At 50.5% G+C, this 6,127-nt stretch overlaps 1 pseudogene; it reads right to left on the bottom strand.

Moving 5' to 3' along the window:
- Window positions 1–2,251: 2,251 nt before the first annotated feature.
- On the bottom strand, window positions 2,252–3,297 carry LOC113220089 (annotated as a pseudogene).
- Between the last annotated feature and the right edge of the window lie 2,830 nt (window positions 3,298–6,127).

Here is a 6,127-nt window from a genome sequence, read left to right as displayed (position 1 = left end):
AAGAAGAAATTATTTACAACAATTCATGGTTCTGGACTTCATTAGGAATATTGGGTTTTACAAAAAAAAAATCAGGAAAGTGATGTATTACTGTAAGAATTATGAAAATATCTACCATTTACATTTTGAAAATTAAATAGGTTAGTGTTTGTTTCATAGAATGTCAACAGAGCTTTTGGTTGAAAATCCTTTTTTTTAACCTTCGTACTCTTTATCAGAAATGGATAAAAGGTAAATGCTGGAGTCATTTTCACTCTGCCTATTTCAGGACACGTTTGTCTTTTCCCACAGCGCCCTCTCCTGGCCGGGCCTCTGCTCTGTGGGTTCTGGGGTGCCTTTTCTGGGTGGAGTTTTTCGGAAGCAAAATATTCCCCATGAGCTTCCAGGCTTCTCGGTTCCCAGCTGGTCATCTTCGGTGGCACCTGCAGAAGCCATAAATGCTCAGGGGCCGAGGGCTGAAGGGTGTTCACTGTTCTGTTTGCAGAAATAACACGAGGAGATGCCACTGAGCTCCACTGCTGTGGGTCTCATGGCCCAGGGGACCCTGACTGACCCATTTTACTCCAAATATGCTGGGGTCCCCTTTCCAAAATATGTAGGGTGTTCTTTTTTGCGTGACTTTATTTCTCTTCTGCCATAAGGTAGGTGATTAAACTTTAGAATATCTGCTGTAATCCCAGAAGTGAAAAAACTGAAAACTCATTAATCCAACGTTAGTATGTGCAATTTTGAAAACTCTTTGACAAAGTCAATTCCGTAATTCATCATAGTCCCAGCTCTGTTGGTAACTGTGTTGTGCAAAATCGCCCCACCCCCACCCAATGGTGCCCTCAATCTCATATTCCGGGTTTCAGAGTTTCCATATTTGCAACAGAAAATGTGCCCTGGCTATGAGGTAGTGAAGAGTGAATGCCATTCATGACCTACAAGGACAATTCCCAGTGAAGACCTTCAGTGATGCTCAGGGAAGCTGGTCCTCATGTGGCCTCTGTAGTCTCGACAGCTGCTGCGTCCTCTGATGACAGGTGATGGGACTTGCACACTTGAAATCAAACACATTTTTAAAACTTCTGTTGTTTAGAATCCCCCCCTCATTTTTCCGTGGACAAACTTATTTTTTATGTCATAGTGCACTGAAAAGTTGGTATTACCTGGGAGTTAAAAGCAACATGATAGCTGTGCCAAACTGGCATCTGTCCATAGGATCATCCTGGGAGAAAACCCTCTCCCAGTTCCCCTGCAGGTCTTCAGGAATCCACATCTCCCCAGTGACCTTTGTGCCCACAGGTGGCACCTCCAGAGTGGAGAAGACCCTTTATCAAGAAGGGAAGCAGATGGGGGATAAGGGGTCCTGTAAGCAGAGCTAGAATCAGCTTCCTCTCTGCCTTCCTCTCTGCCTCTTGCAAGCCATGTGACCCTCAGTGAATTTTCTCCTTCCTTTGGGAGCCTCTGTTTTCTTAGATTTGGAACGTGATGGTCACACGGACCTTGCAGGGTTCTGAGAATCAGAGACAGGACGTGAAAGGCCTGGAGAACATTCTCTTAAGAATAGCTGTGACTCATGTGTGAGCAATGGGCTTTCCATTCCTTTCTTTCTCTGTTTATCTGATGCAACGATCATGCTCCGGTGATGGTGGTGAGGGGCGAATAAGGATAGACATAGACACCCCTGTGTCGGAAACGTGCTCCTTTATTACTGCGGGATGACTCTGTCTTCCCCGGGACAGGCCCCCGGCCTGCCTACATTTGCAGACATACACAGTGACGTGTGCGGACAGCAGTTCCTCCCATGAGTTTTTTCACCCCCCTGCTGTTAGCAGGACTCAGTGGAAGGGAGACTTTATGGCACAGGTGCTGCTGTTGAGGAACCTGAAGAAGAGGAAGGTGCGAGGGACCATCACCTGCAGCATCAGGTGCGGCTCGTGTTGGTCTTGGTGTTTTGTCCCTCATATTAATACATTTCAAAACATACCTTCCTCTGCCTTGCAGGTCCACGTGGCTGAACCGGAGCCTCGTTCTCTGTTGGAATTGCCCTACTTGCCCTACCTCATGGCTGGCCCTTCTGGACCATTGATGGGCTGCTGGCCGCCTCCTCCACCTCCGTGTCCTCTGGGACCTCAACCAGTCTCTGCAACTGAAGGTTTTCCGGGACCTCTGATACCTCCTCCACTTGAACATCCTCTGGGACCTGAAACACCTTCTCCAGCTGAAGGTTTACTGAGAACTCAGACACCTCCTCCGCTCGAGTTTCCTAAGGGACCTCAGCAACGTCCTCCACTCGGGTGTCCTCTGGAACTTCAGTCATCTCCTCCACTTGAGTGTCCTCTGGGACTTCAACCACCTCCTAAACATGAGTGTCCTCTGGGACATCAACAACCTCCTGTACTAGAGTATCCACTGGGACCTCAACCACCTACTGCATTCAAGTGTCCTCTGGAACCTCAACCACCTCCTCCACTCGAGTGTCCTCTGGAACCTCAACCACCTCCTCCACTCGAGTGTCCTCTGGAACCTCACCAGCCTCCTCCACTCAAGTGTCCTCTGGGAACTGAACCACCTCCTGCACTGGAGTGTCCTCTGGGACCTCAACTATCTCCTACACTACAACTCTCTGTCCTCCAGGACCTCAACCACTTCCCGAGGCTCTCTGTCCTCTGGGACCTCATCCACCTCCTGCAGCTGGTTGTCCCCTGGGACCTCATCTACCTCATGCAGCTGCCTGTCCCCTGGGACCTCATCTACCTCATGCAGCTGCCTGTCCTCTGGGACCTCATCAACCTTCTGCAGCTGGTTGTCCTCTGAGACCTCATCAACCTTCTTCTGCTGTGTGGCCTATGGGACCTCAGCCTATTCCTCCACTTAGTAGCCTGTAGAGCCTTAGCCACCTCCTCTACCACCTTCACATGAGTCTCCTCTGGTACTTCAATAGTCTCCACTCGTGGCCTCTGGGACTTCAGCCACCTTCTCCACCCGGGTCTCCTCTCGTATATCAGCCACCTCCTCCACTTGGCTGGCCTCTGCTACCTCCACCGAGTCCTTCACCTGAGTGTCCTCTGAGACTTCAGCCACTTCCTATACCCATGTGGTCACTGCGACCTTGATCACCACCTCCACATGCACCATTTGGTTTGTTTTTCTGAACAGTAGAAACTGCCTTGTGAAATGGATTCATGTTTCCATTTTTTAGGTGAATGGAAATGTCACAGATGGTACTGCAGGGCTTTGTAGTACCAGGTAACACTGGCTGACGATGTGGTCACTTTTCTCACATTTCTGAGGGTTCACACTCAGTTGCATTATTTCCTCATCATGACCTTGGCATCATGACCTTGTAGACAAGGAAACAATATTTTTTATTTTAGGGGGACAAAGTCTTGCTCTGGCACCCAGGCCGGAGTGCAGTGGCGCAATCCTGATTCGCTGCAACCTCCGCCTCCAGTGCTCTGGTGATCCTCCCATCTAAGCTTCTGGACTAGCTGGGACTACAGGCCTGCACCACCATGACTGGCTGACTTTTTTCTTTTTACTTTTTGTAGAGACTGTCCTTCACCATGTTGCTCAGGCTGGTCTTGAACTCCTGGATTCATGCCATCTGCCCACTTTGGCCTCTCAAAGAGCTGAGATTGCAGGCATGAGCCACCATGCCTGGCCAGAGATTGTTTATAGAATCCAGAAACACCAAGTCTGCAGGCATGTATGGAACCTGGGCCATAGGGCCAGCTCTGTGAGGGATGAGACCCGTCCCTGACTTGGCAGGGCATCCTGTATCCTGCAGCAGAGAGACCCACAGTGAAGGGCACAGAGCCTCTGATCACCCCTAATGGAAGCACAGGTGAAGGGACCCAGGGTGCGGAAGGCAGAGACAGAATCTCCTGGGAATAAACAGGAGGCTGTGGAAGAGAAAGATGAAGTGGGGAGGTGTCACATGGGGGTTTGTTGAACGCAGGTGGAGCTGGAAGGCTGCTCCTGGCCGGGCAAGCACTGTGAGCAGGAGTGTGGAGGCTGCGTAAGTGCCACACAGAGCCGCCGTAGGAGAGCTCAGATGCACAGTGTGCACAGGGAATTACCCGCCGAGCACTTCGTTGCTGCCCTACAGCCTTTAGTCCATTACCTGTAGGAAAGGTGAATCTTTCCCTGGATGTGTGAAGGCTTTGGATCAGGGTGAGTAAATGCCTCGAGGTCTGGGAAATTTCACTTGGTTGTCAGGGGGCCCTGTCTCCCTGAGTTTTTAGGGCCCAAGGAGACTAACAATGAGGATGGGTTGGGTTCAGTGGAGCTGTGGCCTTGGCCTTCAGAATGAGGCCACCTCTGGTGGGGAAATCAAGGCCCATCCTGAGCTGCTCTGGCATCATCTCATCCTCAGCACCCTCTCCTTCCCACCCGCAACTCCCAGCTTTGCGTCTTCCTAGCTTGGCGTACAAACTCCTCCCTTTCCCTGTGTCCCTGCTGCCTGAGCCTAGACACCAACTCTCAGTGGGACTCAGAGCCCTAACTTCCTTATAAATGAGCCAGGAATGATGTGGTTATGGGGTCATTGTGAGGACTAAGAGACCAAGCCTATAAAGAAAGAATCTTGCAAAATAGCTGGTGGGTGTTAGACCCTCACCCCTCTCACTGGTTAAATGAAAATATTCCCACTCAGAAGATCAGCAAAAGATATTCACCAAAGCTCATTAAATAAACCTTAGGGTATAACAGCTCAGGCCCGGGATTTCCAATCTCTGTTTCAAAAGATAAGGGAAAGCGCCTGTCTCCAAGATGAAAACTCAGATCTTTACGAGATGAGGAAATGGTAGGAATGCATACACAGTTCACCTCTGAAATCTATATCTGTGATCTGTAGATAATTATTCTCCACGACATACAGACACAGACGCAGCCACCCACAGATGCATTCAGCAGGGGCACAGATCTTTTGCGGAAGACAAAATGTATATTGGGCAAAAGAAGATCACATGGAATAAACCAAAATCCTGTTACCTTACAGGACAATTGGAAAACTCTCCTGAGCCGTGATATCTTGGAAGAGTATCCAACATGTTTTATGCTCCGTGCCTGGTGCTGCCTCCTCTCCCTCTCTTTTCCATAGTGTTTCCTTAAACATTTGCGTCCTATCTGTATGGGTGTCTGCTTCCTGGAGGCCCAGCTCACATCCCAGGGTGTACTGGGTGTGACTCCTCATACACTGTTCAAACCCAGGCACATGCTGCCTTGCTGGCCATAGAAGTAGGGTTAGCCTTTGGGTAGTGTTGACTGGGAGGGGCCCGAGTGGGCCTTCTGGAGTGGGGGAACATCCCGTATCAAGCCATGGGTGGAGGTTGTGCTCATTCATTCTAGATATAGTCACTGTGTGCCTAGTGGCTGCCAGTGGTGCCTTGTGAGCAGCTAGACAGGACGATATCCCCGTGAGGTGGCCAACTTCTCATGACAGGGAATAGAAGGGGGCCCAGAAGCAGCTGTGGAGCCAGCGAGGAGCCCCACAGAGGCTCAGGGTTTGTCAGAGCCGTTTCCCCACTGAGCCGGCTGCCCCCAGCAGCACCAACTCCAGGCGGCTCTGAGGGAAGCTGAGCTGGGAGCAGACATTTCTCAATAAGTCCTCTACCCCCACCATCTTTCTGTAATGTTTTAATCACAGCATCTGCACACTTGTGGCCCACACCCGTGCTACCCCCAGGTCCATGTAGAGTGCACCAGCCAGTGCCAAAAGCCACCTGCACTGGCTCCATGCTTCAGTGACACCAACGGCCATGAGCATAGCCACAGATTTCCACCTCTTCAATGCCACCAACAGCTATGAGCATAGCCACCAATTTCCACCTCTTCAATGCCACCAACGGCCGTGAGCATAGCAACCAGTTCCCACCTCTTCAATGCCACCAACAGCTGTGACCATAACCAGCAATTTCCACCTCTTCAATGATACCAGCGGCCGTGGGCATAGCCACCAATTTCCACCTCTTCAATGCCACCAATGGCCATGAGCATAGCAATCAATTCCCACCTCTTCAGTGCCACCAACAGCTGTGACCATAGCCACCAATTTCCACCTCTTCAATGATGCCAACGGCCGTGAGCATAGGCACCAATTCCCACCTCTTCAATGCCACCAACAGCCATGAGCATAGCC

This window comes from Piliocolobus tephrosceles, chromosome 13 (assembly GCF_002776525.5).
Source record: "Piliocolobus tephrosceles isolate RC106 chromosome 13, ASM277652v3, whole genome shotgun sequence".
NCBI classification, from domain to species: domain Eukaryota; kingdom Metazoa; phylum Chordata; class Mammalia; order Primates; family Cercopithecidae; genus Piliocolobus; species Piliocolobus tephrosceles.
The sequence above is the reverse complement of the archived record's forward strand: the minus strand, read 5'-3'. Positions and strand labels throughout refer to the sequence as shown.